Raw genomic sequence first — 23773 nt, forward strand, 5'->3', positions numbered from 1 at the left:
GTACCAAAGGACATATAATTTTTATTTAATATTAAAAATTTTGTTATTAAAATTATATAATATAAAATTGTTAATATTACATAAAAATTATGTATATATACTTTTACAAAAAATAATAAAACTGAAGAGGATCCAAATTTGGGGTCAAAATGTCTTACAAAAAAAAAAACAAAATAATTATCTAGTTTTACATTTTTAAATTATCCTTATTACTACAGTAACTTCAACCTCATAATTACATTGGATCACAAAATAAAGTCAAAGCATTTAAATTTAAATTAAAATATAAAATTAAAAAAAAAAATTATTACGGACAGGGGGAATCGAACTCGGGTTCGACGTACGTAAATCGAGAAGACTATAACCAATCGACTACGGCGAATACCGAAGAAATTAAGGCCTTAAAGTTATTTGCTTGTAGTTTTAGGACGCATGAATAAGCTCTAAAATTTTTATTTATAATTATGATTACTTGAAAATACATTGGTTAAATTTGAAGTTACCGTCAAATTATTTCTGGCAAATTGATATTATTCAACCATTTTAATTTTCTGGAACATTAATATTTGAATACATATGAATATTTTGCAAAATTAATATTCTTTCTAATCTTCTTTCTATAAATTTAAAATTCTTTTAAATTACAATTCTGGTAAAATTAATATTCTATATGAGATAAAGTTTCGATCAAATTGAATTTCTGGTAAATTAATTTTTGTCTAAATAAAACATGTGTCAAATTGATTTTCGACAATTTGCATTTTCTAGAACATTAATATTCGAACAAATGAATATTCTGTACAATAATTAATATTCTACAGAATAGAATTCTATGAAATCATAATTCTAAAAAATTGGTTTTAGAGCTTATTCGTGCAGTTTTTTAAAACATTTTATTATACTAGCGGAAAAATTATAAATTATCTTAAAAAGCTACTCTAATATTTACCTAAAATAATTAAATTTTACATCCTAACAATATTAGAATTTATTACTATATATTATTGGATTTAGTATTTTTATTAGTATAAGCTTTAATAACTCTTTGAAGCATAAATTTTTCTACAAAAGGAATTTTTTGATCAATCAACTTGAGGTTTTTTTGGGTCTCTGATTACGAATATGATGTTGGATTTTTGAAATTTAAAATAGCGGATGCAATATATGTATTAGACAAAAAAATTAAAAATCAATTACCTTTGTTATTTTGATTTTTTAAAATCTGACTTCATATTTGTAATCAGTGATCCGAAAAACACCGGTGTACCAAGTTTCAAAAGCAAATCCGATCAATTTCTAATTTTCTTATCCACCATATTGGATCCGCCATTTTGAATTTTTTAAATAAATTTTCATTGAAATGTATTGTTGTTAAAACAACATACATTTATATTGACAACAATCCGAATTGTAATATTAACATTTCAAATTGTAATATCAACAAATCTATTGACAACAATTCAAAAATTGTTTGCACAACAATCCCATTTTTCTCCGTATGCCGCAAAATAGTTAATTCCCAAAAAAAAAAACCAATAAATTTGAATAAAATTTAATTTGACTATACTTCAGGTGCATAAAAAAAATGCAAACGTTGGATTATTGAAAAAAAAAATCGAAACTCAATTATTAATAGAATTATAAATGATTAATATCAACATTATTGGTTTTTGAGAAATAATTAATAAAGTTTAAAGCACCGCAGACAATATCATGTATTTTAAATCACAGCACGCCTGTTGAAGTGCATTAATAAATTATTATTACTTCATGTTCGCTATTTATATATATATATACATAATAATGTATATAAACAGCATATTCAATAACTATTATTATATATATACATACTTATATGAAAGATTAAAAATTTTATACAAAAATAATTCTAAAAAAGTGAATATAGAATTCTGTGACGCAAAACATTTTAAGTAAGATAAATTTGAAGTAAGTTGTGAAAAAAAAAACGGAAAAAATAATGGAGACATAAAAAGAAAAACCCTTTTGTTTCATATACTCGCTTTCAGAGAAGGAGGTTCCAGGTTGAAGTGGACCGCGTGTGTATAGAAAATGGAACAGAGTGTATTCGCGTATAGTTTTAAGTACACATCTTTTTTTTGTGTATGTGTATATATATATATATATATATATATATATATATATATATATATATTTATATATATCGGTGTATGAAAGGCTTTTATTTTTTCGGCTGACGTCTATAAGTGGCTATATGTGATAGCTTCGTATATATAGGGACGACGAGCTTTAGCGCTGTCAGCGAACTAAGAGCACTGTTCCCAGTTCTTCCATGAGCCAGTGGCCTAGATAATACATATATAGATATAGATGTATATATACATCCCCCGTCAACATCGTATCGTGTCTTTAAAATTGTTCTATATATCATCTTTTATAAGTTTTCGTATATATATATTATTATAAAATCGTCTTTGTGCTTGTATACGCGCTTAAAACAATAGACGCTGTCAAACCCGCCTCTATATCACTTCCACTTTTCATCATTTTTATTCAACCAAGTTGCACTAACCGCGTTAATTTTCATCCCCCAGAGATCAGGAACTTTATCCTTCGTACTTTAAAAATAATTGATATGACTTTTACCCTTTGCTTTTATATATATATATATGTATGTGTGTGTGTGCGCGTAGATATTTCCCGCATTAGAGACCTGTAGGAATTAAAAATTATTGAATTTTTTTATTTAGCGAAATTTTATAAAGTTTATTTTATGCGCGACAAATCTTCATATCGAAGAATTTCTATTGAAATTTCTTTTTAACTGAACATTTGGATAGGAGATTTTCTATAATACATATGAATACAGTAGAATCTCGATTATCCGAGATTCCGTATTATCCGAGGCATTGCACACGAAGTACATGCTCGGATAATACCGAAAAACTCGGATAAAACGAATGGAACCGATATGCATTAACAATAATTATACCCAAAAGTTAATCTACATTCATTAGATTTCAACTTTTATATATACATTTACGATTATTTTTCTTTGTAGCACATTAAATACATAAAAAAAATGATTAAAATTTTTGAATTTTAGGTATTTATTCCGTGTTATCCGAGTTTTCACTTATCCGAGGTGCCTCTTCCCTACATTACCTCGGATAATCGAGATTCTACTGTATCCCATAAAAATCATTAGCTAGAATTTTTATTTGTATGGTTTTCATTTGACAGAATTTATTTTTAGACGAATTTTTATTTTTAGAATAAAGCCATTGTAGTTATTTTCTTTGAAAACGAAATTTTATTTAACATAAATTTTAAGTATCGAACGAGGGGGAATTTACTCTTGTAGTCAAGTGTACACTTGCCTGGTAATACTCGGTAATAGCTGTAATATTTTGTAATGTCTTGTAATAATAAGTATTATTGTATGTAATACACCATGTAAAACGGTGTAATACTTGTAATATTGTGGTATTATGTTGTAATACTTTAAAAAATTTAAAGAAAATTAAACCAAAAAATGTTAATATAAGTAAAAATTTTAAACACTTGTTCAAATGTAGCGCGGGAGTTGATGCTAAAGTATAGCAATTTTGCCATAGGTGGCGGTATCGAATGTTTACAGAATCAAATCAGAAGATGGTTCTTTAGTAATTGGCCGAATTTTAACTTTTAGCTACCTTATCGAAATAAGTAAAAAAAATTGAGTACAGTAAGGTACATCTGCTCCTGTAATTACACCGAAAGAGAATGCACGAGGCTTAGGTTGTTTGTGTTCGTGGTTTAAGATAGCAAAAAACCAAAAATGTTTCAATTACGGCCAGGGAAAAAATTTGATCTCAAATAATTTAATTAGTAATTGTTTAAATGTGCATCTTCATTAGTAATTGTATCAAAAAATAAAGGGTAATACTCAGTAATATATGTGTTATACTTTGTAATACAGTAATATTTTGGTGGTAGTATGTAATACTTGTAAAAAGTGTAATACAAAGGTAATAATGGTAATATGTGTAGTTGTAGTCAAGTGTACACAATTTTTACTAGTAAATTCCCCCTCGGTATCGAATTTTTGTTTAACATACACGGAGAAAAAATGGGATTGTTGTGCAAACAATTTTTGGATTGTTGTCAGTAGATTTGTTGATATTACAATTCGGATTCTTGTCAATACAAATGTATGTTGTTTTAACAAAAATACGAATCTTTTGTTGTCAGTTTTGTTTAGTTTGCAATTCCGTACAGTTGCAGAAGCAAACTCTCTGTCGATTGCTTGTGGAACAATCCGGATTTGTTCAGCTGACAGGTTTATTGTTCCATGTCGCGTCGTTTGCTTCTGGCACATGTGCCACTTTTGCTTTATTATTAGTTTTTTTTTTTAAATGACAAAGTGCTGTTAAATAATGAATCCGGTTAAAGTGAGAAATCTATTACAAGTGTAGTGAATGGATGAAGAGACAATTTCATCGTTTATCGGTAAGTTAGACTCGGTTACTATTGAACATAACCTCACCCTAAAAAATACAAAATGTATATTAAATATTATTTAACAACATATTTCAACTCAAAATAATTTTTTGGTTTCAGGTCAAAGAATTTGATTCAGAAGCTGCATGTTCCACAGATTTTAATGCAAATGAAACTGGTGATATGACCTACGGAAATCTGCTATCGATTATTTTAGAAAGCGAAGAAACTGAACAAATTGTATTAGATGGATCAAAGCTTTGATAATACAACAAATTGTATTGCCGATTTAACAATTTAGTTTTGTTATTTCAACTGTTCCATAACAATTTTCTTTGTTCATCAAACAATTCTGTTTATTCACCGAACAATCCGAATAGTTTTAATAACAATCCCATTTTAACATTTTTTTTGTCCCAAAAACAAATAGAACTGCTGGTTCTATATTGACAATCCGGAATTGTTGTGGACTTAATAATTTATCATACACACGGCCGAAACATTTCAGCGGGAGTTTTAATACCAACAAATCATAATTTTATTAATAATTTTTGATTGGTGGATTTTAAAATTTCCGCTGAAATGTTTCAGCCGGGTGTATGATCCGATATGTAAAAGTTCTATACTAAATAGAATTTCGATGTTTTCACAATTCTATCCAAATGACAATTCGAACAAGTGAAAGTTCGGTCAAATAAAATTTCGGCGAAATAGAAATTTTTCACTTAAAAATTCAGCTAAATTGAATTTCTGTTAAATGACAATTCTGTTAAATAAAAATATTGAGACGAATAACATTTTTCTGTTAATAAAAGTTTTGTTAAATAAGAATTTTGTTATATAGAAATTCTGTTAAATGAAAATTTAATCAATAAAAATACTGTTCAGTGATTTGTTAAAATTAATTAAAATTAAAAAAAGTATTAAAAATTAAAAAAAAAATTAAAATTCTGTTAAATGGAAATTGTATTATTTGAAAATTCGATGATTCGATATTATAAGGTTGAAATCATACATACATTTAACTACCTAAAATAAGTTTATTAAAATCCTATAAGTATCTTTTAATGTGTCTTTATTAAAGCGACCAATAACTAATCGAATAAACAAATTTATGCATCCATAAAAAGACCTAAAATAATATATACGTATGTATTTATCATATAAAGCACAAATACATATACTAGAATCACATTTTTTTATTATTAGGTTTTTATATAAGGTCACTTCGATTTTAAAAAGGTCACTAAAGGTCACTTGGCAGTTCTCTATATTAAAGTACAACTTTCCGGTAGAATATTCAATTTTAATATTTCCAATTTCGTATATATATAGGTGTCAATTTCCCTCAGATTGTATTATCTCTGTAGCATATCTAAATAAGTGAAATTATATTTTTTTCCTAAACGGGGGTGTAATGATTTGCATAGTGATAGAGAGATGTCTAAAAATAAACATAACCTAAAACTTTGTGTATCTTAGATCCCTTTTTTCTTTTTAAACGAATTTTTAATTAGGGACGCACGAATAAGTTCTAAAAATCATTAATAAGAATTTTCATTTTACGGAATTTCATTTGTCATAATTATTTTTGAGCCGAATTTTCATTTGTTCGAATTAGTGTTTTGCAGTATTTTCATCAAAACGATTTTCTATATTACATAATTTTTATATAACCGAAAATTCACTTCACAGAATTTTTATTTGCTCGAATTTTCATCATAATAGGCATTTTAAAGAATTTTTATTCGGTAGAATTTCATTGCATAGAATTTTCATTTTATTCTTTCAGATGAATTTTTATTTGTTCGAATTATTATTTGATATAATTTCCATATATAACCGATTTTTCATACTGCAGAATTTTTACTTAACCGAAAAATCATTTAACAGAATTTTTAATTGATAGAATTTTCATTTGTCCGAAATTGCAAATGGCCTAACAAACAATCGACAGACAGATTTCGGCGCGATTTTAAAAATCAACCAATCAAAAATTATCCATAAAATTGTGATTGGTTGATTTTTAAAATCGCGCCGAAATCTTTCTGTCGATTGTTTATTCGGACATTTGCAATTTCGGACAAATGAAAATTCTATCAATTAAAAATTCTGTTAAATGATTGTTCGGTTAAGTAAAAATTCTGCAGTATGAAAAATCGGTTATATGGAAATTATATCAAATAACAATTCGAACAAATGAAAATTCATCTGAAAGAATAAAATGAAAATTCTATGCAATGAAATTCTTTAAAATGCCTATTATGATGAAAATTTGAGCAAATAAAAATTCTGACAAATAAAAATTCTGTGAAGTGAATTTTCGGTTATATAAAAATTCTGTACAATATAGAAAATCCGAGAAAATCGTTTTGATGAAAATTCTGCAAAATACTAATTCGAACAACTAAAGGTCCAGCTCAAAAATAATTATGACAAATGAAATTCCATAAATTCGGAATAGTATAGTCAATATTGTTTTTACCTTTTAAAAAATTTGAATTAAATATTAATAATCGAATTAGTATGCCAAGCTTTTATTCACATATATAGCTTATATCGTGGCATGAAGAATTGAATGTTTTTTATGATTATCATTTCTGTTGAAATTTGAATAACAAACAATGTTTCTTTGTCTTACATCATATATCCTAAATTTTTTGAAACGTTTTGAGGTCATTATATTTATAGTGTATATAAAAAAATGGCACATATTATTATGTTATATCAGTAAGAAGGCAAGGTCATGTAACTTTTCGGTTAGTCTTTGCACATATTCTTTGAATATACGCGCGCGATACTCTTTGAATTGAGAGTACATAAGGTTTGCCTTGACTCACTGACAAAACCTGACACAGATCCGCCACTCTTGTTTGACGCGTCATTTATACACCTGAAAATTATTTTTGCCTTTGGCAACACGTTTCTGGATAATTCATTATATATATATATATATATATATATATATATGTGTGTGTTAGATGGAATATAAGAAAAAAAAACAAGAAACAGTCATGGTTACTTTGAACAGAAAATTGAACTGTTCGAAGGAGAACTAGTTATTGCATTGAATTTATACTCTTTAATTAACGTCCGTTAATGAGTAGTTATAAGGTAAGAAAAAGAAAATTGTGCTTAATTATATTAATATTATATATAAAAAAATTGGAGAGTTTAGTGTAAATATATATTCACAAATAATCGACAGATTTTGCCGCGATTATTAAAATTGACCAATCACGATTTTGTTAATAATTTCTAATTGGTCAATTTTAAATATCGGGACAAAATTTTTCTGTTGATTGTTTGTTCGGCCATTTGCAATTTCGGACAAATGAAAATTTGTCGTCTTAAAAGTTTTATCAATTAAAAATTTGGTCAAAAATTAAAATTTGGTATACACCTATAAATGTATACGTCAATTAGTATTTTAGTTCTGATCTTAACCTCAAACCCATCGGCGAATTGACGTGTAATGACCCATATATCTAACTATATTAGTATTTAAACGAACATAACCTCAAAATTCAATGTCCTAGGTCTCCAGGATTCAAGGACATAGACCAAACATAACCTCAAAATTCAAGGGCATAGGTCAAGGGACCGTTGAATTTGAGGCTATGTCCGACAAACATATAACTTCAAATTCCTCTTACCAAGGTCCAAGAAGCGAACATAACCTCTAAATGAAGATAAAATATTAATAATTATAATACTTGCAAGTCTTTAAAAAATAAGCATTAATTTATGAAAATTTTTATTTGTACCAATTTTTAAGATGCCAAATTTTTATTTGTCCCAAATTACAAATGACCGAACAAATAATCGACAGAACGATTTCGGCGTAATTTCAAAAATTGACCAATCACATAATGCTCTTGATAATTTCTAATTGATCAATTTTAAAAATTACGCCGAACTCTTTCTGTCGATTGTTTGTTCGGCCATTTGTAATTTCGGACAAATGAAAATTTGGCGTATTAAAAATTCCATCAAATTAAAAATTCGTATACAAATAAAAAGAAAATCTGTCAAATTTTAATTTAAAAATTTGAAAATTCGTCTAAAAAGTAATTATTTCTAATATAATTCTTTAAAATGAAAATTCTAATTAATGATTTTTATGGGATAATCATGCGCCCCTTTTTTTTTGACACAAAATGCAATATTTTGTAATAAAATTTGAACTTAAAGAAGTATAACAAATAAATTTTTTTTTATTGACATTGTTCTAAAAATAGTAGTTTCAATAATAGTTGGAAATAATTTATATTAAATGAAGATATAATTAGCCTTGTGACAAATAAATAATATATTTTTTCTCAATAAATGTTTATTAATTATAATATAAATAAAATATACAAGAACATTTAAGTAATTTTTTACGAATAGCAAAAGTGAATTAACCTCGACTCAACTAATTGAGGTACATTTACACCTTAACAGGCAGTTTACTCGGATTTATATAGAATATATAGTATAACAAGGGGTCAAAGACCCTTTTAATTTTATGCATCATAGTAATTTGGCATTGAATGTTTAATTAACTTTTCTAACTACATAAAAGTGATGATTACACAGAAGTTGATGATTCTGTGCATACATATATATATATATATACGAATTAATTAGTTGAAATCACTTAAAAAAGTGTCGTTTAAATATAGAGATTTTATTTTTAGTCGTGCACACTGAAACAATGTGTATTAGCAGTGCGCGTAGTAATGTGTATGTGTATATATGGACTCACTTCTAATATATGTTGGTAGTGACATTTTATGCCAAAGCGTAATTCAAGTGCCATCGCTTTGGTCACGTCAACATGCCATCTTCTCAATTTCATTTCGTTGATTTCTCCTTATCGAGGGAACTATATAATGGAATTCATTGAATCCGACTGCAACTAGTTCATGCTACTTCCGTCTTGAAATTGTCGATAAACTTTTTCTAAGTAACAAATTTTCCATTTTCATCAAAAAGGTCACATAGTAGATAGAATTTTATAATTAAATTACATTTCATTTTCCTTATATATATATATATATATATATATATATATATATATATATATATATATATACGCATAATATATGTTGATTGATCATTTTTTTCACGTTTTTATGGGACACATGATTATGTTCTAAAAATCATTAGTTAGAATTTTCATTTGTCATAATTATTTTTGCGCCGAAATTTTTCTTTTAATTATTTGTCGGACATTTGCAATTTTGGACAAATGAAAATTCGACATTTTAAGAATTATATGATATATAACAATTTCGTGCAAATAAAAATTCGAACAAATGAAGATTTGGTGACTTAGAAATTCTGGCATTTAAAACTTTCAATCACTTCTAAATTTTGTTGAATGAGAATTCTACTAATTTAATACTCGGTTCATTTAGAATTTTTTAAAGAACAAGGTTAGTAAAAATAAATTATGTAAAATAAAAATTCGTTACTTAAAAATTTTATTTAAGTATAAATATTTCTGTAAAGAGAAATTCTGTCGAATGTTGAATTATCGGAAAATGAAAATTCAACAAAGAAATAATTGTAAATAATTGTAAAACAAAAAATTTCAGGTCGGTAATCCTGGAAGTACCACTTCCATAAAAAAAGTTTTTACATATGCCAACATTTAGGGCTCAATTAGGGCTAATTTAGTAACACATGCAAAAATTTAGGGCCCTTTACCTATTTAAAATATCCCTTGCTACTGCAAGCTTGACGTCAAGCTGTAAGTACCACACTATAGAACCTAAATATTTTTCAAAATTTCTTCCATAGGAATTTAGGGCTCATTTAGGGCTCTCAACTGGGACTATTTAAAAATTTTAAAAACCACCCCTAAGTACAAAAAAAAATCCCCAATTATTTAAACTCGATTTAAGCAAACAACAATCATATAGGACTTAAGAGCTAAATTAGGGTTCTTCAATAGCACTAAATTCACTTCTTAAAAGTGCACCCCAACCATCCCAGCCGAAATAACTGTTAGATAGTCAACCACAAAAAATACCCTCAACTAGTTAAAACTCAATATTTTCAAAAACAAACACATACGCATTTAAGGCTAATTAAGGGCTCTAAAATATAATTAAATTGGTTATTCAAAAATGATACACCATCTTCAAAAACTACCCCAGAGAATTTCATACTTTATTTTTTGAAGAAATAAATACTTAGGAACTTATTAGGGCTAATTTAAGGCACTTAAAAAAACTACATTGGGTGTTCAAAAATGATACACCAACTTTAAAAACTATCGCGGAGTAATTCAAACTTAATTTTTTGAAAAAAATACTTAGGAATTTAGGACTAATTTAGGGCTCTTAAATGAAAGTACATTGAGTGTTCAAAAATGATACACCAATTTTATAAACTACCCCAGAGTAGTTCAAAGTTAAGTTTTTGAAGAAACAAATACTTAGGAATTTAAGGCTTATTTAGGACTCTTAAATAAAACTACATTGGGTGTTCAAAAATGATACACCAACTACAAAAACTACCCCAGAGTAGTTCAAAATTAAGTTTTTAAAGAAACAAATACATAGAAATTTAGGGCTAATTTAGGGCTCTTGAATGGAACTACATTGGGTGCTCTAAAATGATCATCATCATTTTTGAACACTCAATGTACTTTCATTTAAGAGCCCTAATAAATTAGCCCTAAATTCCTAAGTATGTTTTTCAAAAAATTAAGTTTGAATTACTCCGCGGTAGTTTTTAAAGTTGGTGTATCATTTTTGAACACCGAATGTAGTTTTTTTAAGAGCCCTAAATTAGCCTTAAATGCGTATGTGTTTGTTTTTGAAAATATTGAGTTTTAACTATAGTTGAGGGTATTTTTTGTGGTTGACTATCTATCAGCTATTTGGCTGGGGTGCACTTTTAAAAAGTGAATTTAGTGCTATTGAAAAACCCTAATTTAGCTCTTAATTCCTATATGATTATTGTTTGCTTAAATCGAGATTAAATAATTGGGGATGTTTTTTTGTACATAGGGGTGGTTTATAAAAATTTTAAATAGTCCCAGTTGAGAGCCCCAAATGAGCCCTAAATTTCTATGAAAGAAATTTTGAAAAATATTTAGGTTCTATAATGTGGTACTTCCAGCTTGACGTCAAGCTTGCAGTACCAAGGGTTATTTTAAATAAATAGGTAAAGGGCCCTAAATTTTTGCATGTGATACTAAATTAGCCCTAATTGAGCCCTAAATGTTGGCATATGTAAAAACTTTTTTTGTGGAAGTGGTACTTCCAGGATTACCGACCTAAAAATGTCGACATGTTTAATTTTAAAAATATTCATGCGTCCTAAAGAAACAAATATCTTTCTGACAATAGATGATGTTTCTAAAAAGGGGATTTTTTTTTCTTGCGATTGAGCACAATTCTTAGTTTAGTCAGTGCATATTAAATTTATACCATATATATAGAGACTGTGCTGAAAAATCTATTGTTTAATATGCTGGCATATTGCCAATCAATTTCTAAAGCTTTCAGCGAAGGCTCATATATAGTACGTTTGGAACTCTTGATATCATTCGAACCTGTGATCAAAGCTGCTCAATATAATGTACCGTATGTGTTTCGTGTTGTAAAAAAAAAAATTTTTTTTCACTCTTCTTCTAAAAAGGAAACAAAGTCTATTTAACAAAGCTAAATTGATTTTAATTTTATACATGGTGCGCATGATTATCCCATAAAAATCATTAATTAAAATTTTTATTTTAAAGATATTTATTAGAAATAATTAAATTTCTAGACGAATTTTCATTTTACGAATTAGTAATTGACAGAATTTCTATTTAGATACGAATTTTTACTTAACAAAATTTTTATCTACCGAATTTTTGTTTGTCAGAATTTTTATTTTACTGCGTCATTTTTCTTTACATTCAATCGAATTTTTAAATTGACAGAAATTCCAATTCACCGAATTTTAATTTGTCCCAATTTTTATTTGTACCAAAATTTTCTAATTGATAGAATTTTGAAGACGCCGAATTTTCATTTGTCCGAAGTTACAAATGGCCGAACAAACAATCGACAGAAAGATTTCAGAGCAATTTTTAAAATTGACCAATTAGAAATTATCAAGAGAATCGTGGATGGTCAATTTTTGAAATTACGCCGAAATCTTTTTGTAAAATATTTTTTCAGCCACTTGTAATTTCGGAAAAAAATGAAAATTCGACGTCTTAAAAATTCTATCAATTCAAAATTAGTATACAAATAAAAATGTGGAAAAATTAAAATTCGGTGAATTAGAATTTCTGTCATTTAAAATTTCGAATTTCTTGACCTATGTCCTTGAATTTTGAGGTTATGTTGGGTCAATGACCTTGCATCCTTGAGACCTAAAACCTAGAATTTTGAGGTTATTTTCGTTTTAATACTAATATAGGTTAATAAATGGGTAATTCCATGTCAATAGTAACCAACCTAAGACCTATATTGTACTTACCATGTCAAAAGCAGGTATTAGGTTGGTTACTCTTGACGTGGAATGACCCATATAGAGACGTAATTTACAATATCCACATTATATTTCTTTGAAATTTTATTTCATCTTCAAAAGAAAAAATCTAAGAATATTTATTATTTATAGAAATAATTTGAAAACAATATTGAAAAAAAAATTGAAAAAAATCTAAAAATAATCTCAAAATCATGTACTTGACTTTTTTTTTAAGGGCCAACTAAAAATCACTACTAATTAGTGAGGGAAAAAAAAGACTTCTTGAAAGATGAAAAAAAGTATTTTAAAATCAATAATCTGAAGAGAAAATTTTCTTGAATTCCAGATCATCGAACTGGAATCGAAAGGATGGCGGAAGGTTTAAATATATTTGATTCATATAGTTGAAACTTTTGATAATTTTTTTAAAGGGTTCTTTATCCCAAATTAACTATTGATTTCTATTATAATATATTTTATATTTTCATCATAATTACAAATTTGATAGTACTTTCAAAATATATAAACAGCGATTATGTCCAAGAATTTCTATTGTTTCTAAAAAAATCTAAATATTTATTGAAAATAATCGTAAAATAATTAAATAAATTATTCAACTCGAGTTAATTATAAGTAAAAACAAATTTATTTAGGTCAAAGTTTCATACATATTTGAATCCCTGCTCACGATTTACTTTGTTTAGTAGATTAATTTTTTCAAATTCAAAATGGCCGATTCAATATGGCGACTATTTTTAAAAATCGTTCGAATTGCTTTGAAAATTATTACTCTGAGGTCAACGATTTAAGAATCAGATGACAATTTTTCAAATATATAGGGGAGAGTGACAAACAGTGGGACACTTTTTTTTCAAAGATATATTCCCATGTGCGAAATGCCAAGACTGACAATACGGCCCAACATTGGCCCAGTAATGTCTGCCGAAGTATGGCAAACGTTACTGGACCAGTACTGGCGATCAATTCGTTTCATTATTGGGCCAATATTGGCACCAATTCTCGGTTACTCTAATTTGCCATTTATTGGGCCGAACTCTGTCCCATTACTGGGCCAATATTGGCAATGCGTCTCAGTTACTCCAATTTGACATAATTAGGCCGAACTCCGTCCTATTATTGGGACAATATTGGCACCAATTCTCGGTTACTCAAATTTGCCATTTATTGGGCCTTCTCTGTCCCATTACTGGGCCAATATTGGCAATGCGTTTCAGTTACTCCAATTTGCTATAATTGGGTCGAATTCCGTCCCATTATTTGGACAATATTGGCACCGTTTCTCTATTATTCTAATTTGCCATTATTGGGCCTTCTCTGTCCCATTACTGGGCCAATATTGGCACTGCGTCTCAGTTACTCCAATTTTCCATAATTGGGCCGAACTCCGTCACACTACTGGGCCAATATTGGCACCAATACTTGGTAATTCTATTTTTCCATAATTGAGACGAACTCTGTCCCATTACTGGGTCATTATTGGCTCATTGACGGCTGAAATGTTGAATTTATTTTGAAAAGTCATTTTTTCGAAAGTTGGAACGAATCTTGGCCCAGTAATGGCGCATTAACGGCTGAAATGTTCCTCAAATGCAGTTTATCAAAACATTTTTGTGTTGAGATTCCCATATCCGCGTATAGTGTAGTGGTTAGCGTGTTAGACTTCGGTGCTTTAGGTTGCGAGTTCGATTCCCGCGAGCGTTACAAATTTTCAAATGTTTAAACAATTGTCCTTTCTATCAGGACTTGAATTATAAATGTATAATGAATTAATTAGTTAATTAATTAATTATTATAATTTTTTAAACTTTTTTAAACTTTGACAATACTGAGCCACTAATGGCAGCCAAAATTGGCCCAGTAATGACGTCTGATACTTGGCTGCCGACGTCCAACCGCAGTTAATACCACAAGAGTTGGCCCAATATTGTCTGCCAAGACTTGGTGCCCGATTTGACAATGCTAGGCCAATATTGGCCCATGTTGGTTTTCGCACATGGGTTAATATGTCAATTTTATATATTTTTGAAGACTTTTTTGGTATTACCATAAAGTTTGAACTCTTTTCTACACAATGCACATATTCTATTAAGATTATATTGTGATTAAATAAAAAAATTTGAAGTTTTTCAAACTTGATACATTTTTCTTGTTTTGAAGGTTTGTGTTAAACCTATTATTAAATACCGAATAATTATTTCAATAATAATATTCTGCTTCAAACTTTGTAGATATGGTTTACATTTAAATTTTGGTCGAGTTTCTTTAAGTAGTTTTTCAGAAAATTAAAGTGTCCTACTGTTATTAAATTGTCCCATTGTTTATCACTCTCCCCTATACTTATATTTTTGATGTAAAAAAATAACAAATTATGTTAAACTGAATAAAACTATGAATTCTATTATCACATTAACAGCAAGTTGCTATAGTATAACGTACTACACACAAGACATATCGATAAGTCAACGAGCTGCAAACAAAAGTTATAATTATAAAATCGATTAAGGTGATCGACTTTACAACGTGTATATTTACTCACTTTCCAGGTTATACACATCAGAATCAAGAATTATTATTGTTTATAACCATACCACACATCTTATAGTACTTGCGTTCCAAACCAAATCAGTGCAAAAAAGATTTTTTGATGCTTTGACATATTATGTTAAAGTTAAATTAATTTTACGTAATTTTGTAAAGTGTAAACAATTTTTCAACACTTCAAATTGATAAAATGTAAAAGAAATAAAAAATAGTGAAATAAATTTTGAAAATTTTGATGATTTACAAGTATAAAAACAAATTGTGCAATTTTTCATAATGACATTTTTTAAATAATACAGGATGTCCACGCAGGGAATTTTTAATGACCCATCGTCATAAGAGGGAGAGACGAGTGAAGCCCTATTTAAATTTTATTATTCATTCTCTTCCGCATTTGTGAGCTTATAAAGCTATTTTATGGATACTATAAAAGATTTTGTGTAGAAAAAACACAATTTTTCCGAAAGGAAAATGAAATGATTCGCCTACAACTCATATATATGTATATGTATACCCACGGAGAAAAATATTTGTGGCTTTAATAGTAAAATATTAATGGTTGACATTTGTGGAAAGAGATTTAAAAAAAAATTCTCTCACCTCAACTAATAAAAAAATTTAATATTTAAAAAATTTTAGTTGATGCAACAAAGGCTTCTATATTTGAATTGTAGAGATAACTAAAATTTTTATTAAATTTCTATATTCATTAGTTAGAATTTTCATTTTTAACAATTTTATTAGATATAATTATTTTTTAGACAAATTTTCATTTTTCGAATTAACATTTGTCGGAATTTCTTTTTTAAAGAATTTTTAATTAACAGAATTTTTATGCACTGCATTTTTATTTGGTAGAATTCTTAAAACGCCGAATTCAGTAGGTCAAAATAAATATAGTGTATAGTCTGATTTTTCTGGTTTAGACAACTTTACTTTTTTTGTATGAAAATTTTCGGGGTCAAAACATAATATTTCTGACTTTTTGGACCAGCATCATTTTTTTTTTTTTTTTTTTTTATTAAATAAATAAAATTTAAAAGAGAGATTAATATTTTCCTCTCTTATCCTAAAATGTCTGTTGATGACAGTATGCAGAAGGACAACTATAGTGAAATTTATATATTATTATTTTAAATGCTAAATGTTGCCAAGGGTACCAGGAAAATTTAGTACGCAATTTGGAATGATTGGAATACTTCTCGCCCACCATTGTGTATAATAAATATAGCAATAAGTACATTTATGTACTTCAGATAAAAATGAGTGTAACTGTTCGGCGCCTATATTAAAATTATATATATATGGTAATGGATGGAGTGCTCTTCAATTTGACCTTAAAAGAAATTAAAGTACACATATACCATTCACCGATATACATCAGCAATAAAAAAAAAAGAAAAGAGAGAAATAAACATTTTTCAAAATCCATAAAGGCAAAAGTATGACATAAAACATTTTTTAAAAATAAAAAAATATATAGAAATAAAATTAAAAGTTTTTTAAAAAATATTTTCTTTCTATTATTCAACACGATTTTTCATACTACAGAATTTTGACTTAACCGAAAAATCATTTAACAGAATTTCTAATTGTTAGAAATTTCATTTGTCCTTAATTGCAAATGGCCGAACAAACAATCGACAGAAAGATTTCGGCGCGATTTTTAAAATCAATCAATCACAATTTTATGGATAATTTTTGATTGGTTGATTTTAAAAATCGAGCCGAAATCTGTCTGTCGATTGTTTGTTCGGCCATTTGCAATTTCAGACAAATGAAAATTCTATTAAATCGAAATTCTGTTAAATGATTTTTCGGTTAAGTCAAAATTCTACCCAATAAAAATTCTTTAAAATGCCTATTATGTTAAATGAAAATTCGAGCAAATAAAAATACTGTGAAGTGAATTTTCTTTTATATAAAAATTCTGTAATATAGAAAATCGGTTTCATGAAAATTCTGCAAAAATTCTAATTCTAATAAATAAAAATTCGGCTGAAAAATAATTATGACAAATGAAATTCCATAAAATGAAAATTCTAACAATTAATTTTTAGAACTTATTCCTGCATCCCTTTATTTTTAACATGAGCTACTATTTTTTAGGGATTTGTTACTTTTATATATAGGGCAACAATTTACTATACAAGCCAATTTAAAACTTTGAACTTTTGACTTTGCGGTAGTTTAGGAATAATAATAGTTGTTATAACGTCAGTAAAGTTCATATAACGTTTATGATTAACGATAGAAACAAAAAAATATATTTTTCACGGAGAAAATAATTTTGCTTACTAATTTTTCTTCTTAAAATTTGTTAATCAAGAAATATTGCAAAAATTTGTTTAGTTAAAAAATTAGAATAATTTACGTAGAAAAATATTTTTTTCTTCTAAATCGTTTAACTATTGTTTTTTATTTGAGATAAAGAATTTTATTTTTGCAAATTTTAATATTTTTTTTTACAATGCACTTTAAACTATACCACACTCACACAGTTTACTATGTTTTTATTAAACTTTATATAAAATGTTATATTCAATGCTTTATAACTTTCCACATGACGTTGTAATGGATTACGAGAATTATGCACAATTTAGCTACACGTTATGATTGTCCGTAAAATGTTTAATTAAACTCTAATGGACATTTTTATTAGACAATGTTTGTGATATTTAAAATTTACGATCAAAATTTTCTTATGTTTTGCTTTTCATAGATATGATTTTTTTTTTTGAAATTATTCTAAATTATCGCCCTCCTGTAACGTAATATTAGTTTTAAATAAAATTAAAGCTTTTTATTTAATTGTAAAATTATGTTTATAATTTTAAGTCAAAATTATATATTATTTTTTTAAATTCTTTAGCATATCTATTTCATTATTATTTATTATGAATAGAGTCTTTTTGTACTTGACACATATTTACATTTGTAAATAAAAATACAAATTTGCATTAATAAATTATTTAGGTAAAGAAATTTTTTTTTTTTTATTAAAAGCAAAAATTCTTTTCTTCTTTTTCGGCTAAGATATGAAATATTCAAAGACACAAATATAATAATTATATTACTTTCTTTCCATTTCTAAGAAATTAATTTAGTTTAGTTAGTTTTGGATGTGAGCCATTTTTAAAGCGGATGCAGCCATTTATAGATTGGCTTTCCACTAGAGGGTCAAAGCTCTCAGTACTTCGACAAAGAATATATATATATATATATTATATATATTGTATATATGAGATCGGGGATATTACAATTTCAAAATTAGTTTTCTATCATTTTTTGCAATATTACATCTATATAAAGAGGTAATTAACCTCTTAAAATTGGAGTCAGTCAAAATTTTAACACTGTCGCCTTTTAATCTGATCTAATTAGTATAAGATTAATTAAGTAGACTAATTGGTATAGTTGATCATTAGTTTAAATTAATTATATTTTAACTAATTCAGAACCTCGTTCAGTACTTACGCAGAAGAAAATTTATATTTGAGAAGGATAAAACAATTTCTAAGAATAAATTTTAGATGATTGTGATCAAATTTTAGAGAGAATATTTTATCTTCAGATAAATCTTCCTTTGGGTGAAATTTAAAGATTATTAACGAACATATTTTTAGTTCAAAACTAATAAATATTATTAATTAGGATAATATAATTACAATATTTAAGTACTCACATAATTACTTTAATTGAGTCGTTTAATTAGCAGCCTTAGCAAAATTAGATGTTGGGATCTGCAAATAAAATAAAAATGTTTTTAGTAGTTCTCTATACCTATATGTGTTCAGCTGGCAGATTTAAAAAGTAGATTAATTATACACATACAATAATATATAAAAATAATTACAATGTTTACTATATCTATAATAAATATAATTATGCAAGATGAAATTATTTTATGTTTGGACTTTAATCATCTATTATTGCTTCTTAGTAATAATGAAACATTTACGAATAATAATAAACAGGGTAAATTTTAAAATTCATAAAATTTGTAATTTAAAATAGATTTCGTTATAAGTTTATATATATATATATATATATATATATATATATATATATTTCTTATTTATTCACTTCTTCTTTAAAAATTTCCTCTCTTTCGAAATTGGAATTCATCATCACGATATATATATACAATAAGAAAATTTATGCGAACATATTACAAATTTACTGTAACACAAGAGACGCATGAATAAGCTCTATAAAATTAATTTTTTATAAAATTTTCATTTTACAAAATTTTATTACCTAGAATTTACTTTTATAGCCGAATTTTCTATTTCTTCGAATTATTTTTCAACAAATATTCCATTTAACTGAATTTCCATATAATTTTTTCACTTAAAACGAATTTTCATTTTACTGACTTTTAATTTCATCTCAAAATTTATCGATTTTGAATTTCACAAAATTTGCTTGAATTTTTATTTGTTTGAATTTATACATTTTACAGATTTTTTAAAACCTCCCGAATTTTTATAATACAGTACTATCATTTTTCTTCCGAATAATTATCTGACTGAAAAATGTGGGCGCAAATTTAAAAAATTCATTAATCAGAAGTTATCAACGAAATTATGATTGATTAATTTTAAAATTTGCGCCCACATTTTTCAGTCAAATAATTATTCGGGTAAATGATAGTACTGTAAAATAAAAATTCGGGATTTTAAAAAATCTGTAAAATGTAAATTCCAACAAATGAAAATTCGGCTAGAGAAAGAATTATTTCTAATACTATTTTAGTAAAATAATAATTCAGTTTTAAAGGTAAATTCTAAGTAATGAAATTCTGTCAAATGAAAATTCTAACAAATTAATTTAAGAGCATATTCATACGTCTTCAATTACACACGGAAAAAAAAGAAAAAGTAATTTTTACTACTTTCATAGTAAAACGGGAACTGTCCGAAGTTTCTGAGCATCTCTGGCAACTTTTACTAAAAAAATAGTAAAATTTACTCCAGAAGTAGTAAAAATTACTACGGAACAGTAAAATTTACTACAAAAATAGTAAATTTTACTATTTTTTGAGTAAAAGTTGCCAGAGATGCTCAGAAACTTCGGACAGTTCCTGTTTTACTATGAAAGTAGTAAAAATTACTTTTTCTTTTTTTCCGTGTAATAATAAGTTGAAAATTTACTAATCGATTAGTAAATTTTAATTTCTAAAAAATTTATCTTTCTATGAGAGAGTGAGAGAGCAGAAGTACTTATAATCAAGCTCGTCTGTTAAATGCCACTTCAATCGATACAAGATTTATAGAATAATTATATTGCATATAGTGGCAAGTAATATTTATTGGTTCACACTCGAAGAGATGCATATAATAAAAGTTTTTAACTGCTTTTGATGCATCAGCAAGAGGCATATGTGGGATCGAGATACCCTAAAATAGAACTAAAGTTATTTCAAGCTTTCGTCAAGGTTGAAAACTGACTTTAAGATATATATAATAGATTCATCATCTACTATATAGGGGTTGAATAAGACGTTTTTCACATTTTCCCGACCTCTTTGACACGACCCTCAACCCTTTTTGATATACCTGTTGTATAAATACTTTATGAAAAAATATACGTTTTTAATTCACCAAAAATAAAATATTCTTAAATTTATCAAGGAAATAAAGGAATTGCCTTCAGATGCTAATTTATGTTTGCTATCGGATTTATCAAAATTAGTAACCACAGCTAAATTTTTTGCTATGACAACGAAAAAATTTGCTGTGATAAACAATATCAGTCTTAATTTTTAAAAATTAACTGTCACAGTAAATTTGTTCGATGTCCCTAGATTAGCTAACACAATTTGATATGTTAGCAAATAGTTTGCTGCCACGGCAAACTTTTTTTCTATGCGTGTAGAAAATATATACTTTTGGCACCTATTTTAGAATATTTTATACTTAAATTCAGTATATAATATTCTTAATATTAGAATATATTAGATACTGAATTTAAGTATAAAATATATTTTAAAATAGGTACCAAGTATATATGTATTTTAAATTTCAGAATGTTTTTTCGGTATAGATTTAAAATTTTCGCATGTTTCTATAGCGATATATAAATAAAGACAATGCAACAAAGAAATGGAAATTGAAAAATGTTATTTTTGGAATTCCTTTGTAAAAAAAATCTTTTTCTGAGACACAACAATATAAGGATAAAAAAGCACTAAAAGCTTATAGCAGACATATAAAGTTTTTGTTTGTTTTTGTTCTTATAAGTAAAGCTTTACAGATTTTATATATAGGTACATATGCACTTTATATATATCTATATATACAATATATATGCCAGATGTAAACTGCATCTTGTGTTTTCATTTTTATTTACAGAACACTCCATTAGATCTTGAACTCTTTATCAGATATACACCGAAAGAAAAATATTCTGAAATTTAGAATATATGCTTGGAACCTACACGGAAAAAAATAGTTCGCGAAACTTTCGTAAACTAGTTTTTCACTTTTGGACGGTCCCAAAGTTTGGAAATCTTTCATTAACTTTTTCCAAGATTTCACGAACGTTCATTACTCTCTTCATAACAATCAATGTCTGCGCACGCGCACAAAAAAAGTTCGTGAAATCTTGGAAAATGTTAATGAAAGATTTCCAAACTTTGGGCCCGTCCAAAAGTAAACAACTAGTTTACGAAAGTTTCACGAACAATTTTTTTCTGTGTATTTTAGAATATTTTATACTTAAATTCAGTATGTAATATTCTTAAAATTAGAATACATTCTTGTACTTAATTTTATATATTGTTAGCATTTAGTACACTGAAAGAAATTTTTCGTTATTACTGCCATAATTCTTGCTGTTTCTGTCATATCATATAACTGAATTAACATGGAACTGTTACTGCCATACAATTTGCTCTCTAAATCTGAATTAGTAAAAAATTTACTAATTTGAATTAGTGACTCACTTTTTGCTTCTCAATTAGTAAAATATTAGTAACTTTTACTAACAATCAGTAAAATTTAACTGATTCTAAAGTAAAAAGTGAGTCACTAATTTAAATTAGTAAACATTTTTACTAATTCAGATTTAGAGAGTGGGTAACACAGCCCCACAAAAAAAAGTGTCGTGATAACGACGCTCAAAATCTTTCAGATCTTGATGGAATCGTTCTCCTTGTTCTTCACTGTAATCTCTCAAATTTTCAGGGAATTGATCCCGATGCGAGTCTATAAGTAATGCAACTTTATGCTCATTAAGCATCCTAACTTACCAAAGTTTTTAATCATATCACTAACTATTTGCTCCCAATTTTCACTCTTGTGATTACCCAGAAAATTTCCGACAACTGCTTTGAAACTAAGCCATGCGGCTTTCTCCTTTTTATTCATCTTGGTGATAAATTGCTCATCTTTTAACAATTTGCGAATACGTGGTCCGTCGAAAACCCCTTCTTTTAGTTTCGCATCAGAGATTTCTGGGAACTTTTGTTCCAGGTATTTGAAACAGTTTCCTTTTTTATCTAAGGCTTTGACAAACTGTTTAATTGCTCCTAGTTTCGTGTGTAAGGGCGGAATTATCACCTTTGAAGGGTCGATATCGTCCGCCATATTGGAGCCGCCATTTTAAATTTTGAAAATCTAACTTTAGATTCGTAATCAGCGACCCAAAAAACCCCTAGATACCAAGTTTGAAGTAAATCCATCAATTTTTACAAAATTTGTCCGCCATATTGGAGCCGCCATTTTGAATTTTGAAAATCTAACTTCAAATTCGTCATCAGCGACCCAAAAAACCCCTAGATACCAATTTTGAAGTAAATCCATCAATTTTTTAAAAAAATAGCCTACCTCTCAAAATCCGACAGGTTTTTGGAGGTTAGAAAAAAATCCTGACGTGATGGAGCAAAACGGACTTCGGATTCGTGTTCAGCGCGTCAAAATACATGGGAAATGACTAGTCTGGTCTGCCGCGCACGACACTTTTTTTTTGTGGGGCTGTGTAATCCAACCAAACGAATAGTACTTCCAAAGAGCAAGATGTCTGAATCAGACTTCACATGGCTAATATAACCTAACTTACCTGCCAATTTGACAGACATGTACATGTTCTACTGTATCATGCATACAATAACAATAAGTTGAGAATTTTTTTCTAATAGTTTTAAAAATAAAGCAAATGTAATTTTTTCACTGTAATTTTTATTATTATTAATAATTAAATATTAAATTTAAAAAATTTTTTACCATTCATATTTTACAGTCGTCTTTTATTAACTTATTTTTAATTATGTAATTCATCA

At 27.3% G+C, this 23773-nt stretch overlaps 1 protein-coding gene across 1 annotated transcript in view; it reads right to left on the reverse strand.

Moving 5' to 3' along the window:
• LOC127280847 (protein phosphatase PP2A 55 kDa regulatory subunit) overlaps window positions 1-23773 on the reverse strand; it is an 82983-nt gene that overhangs the window by 42663 nt on the left and 16547 nt on the right. Inside the window, exon 2 of the mRNA XM_051304145.1 lies at window positions 19175-19232. The gene's annotated coding sequence lies outside the window, so the exon portion shown is untranslated. The remainder of the gene's footprint in view (window positions 1-19174; window positions 19233-23773) is intronic.

Source organism: Leptopilina boulardi, unplaced genomic scaffold (genome assembly GCF_019393585.1).
Source record: "Leptopilina boulardi isolate dan_hultmark-lab unplaced genomic scaffold, ZJU_Lbou_2.1 LbouV2_255, whole genome shotgun sequence".
Lineage (NCBI taxonomy): Eukaryota > Metazoa > Arthropoda > Insecta > Hymenoptera > Figitidae > Leptopilina > Leptopilina boulardi.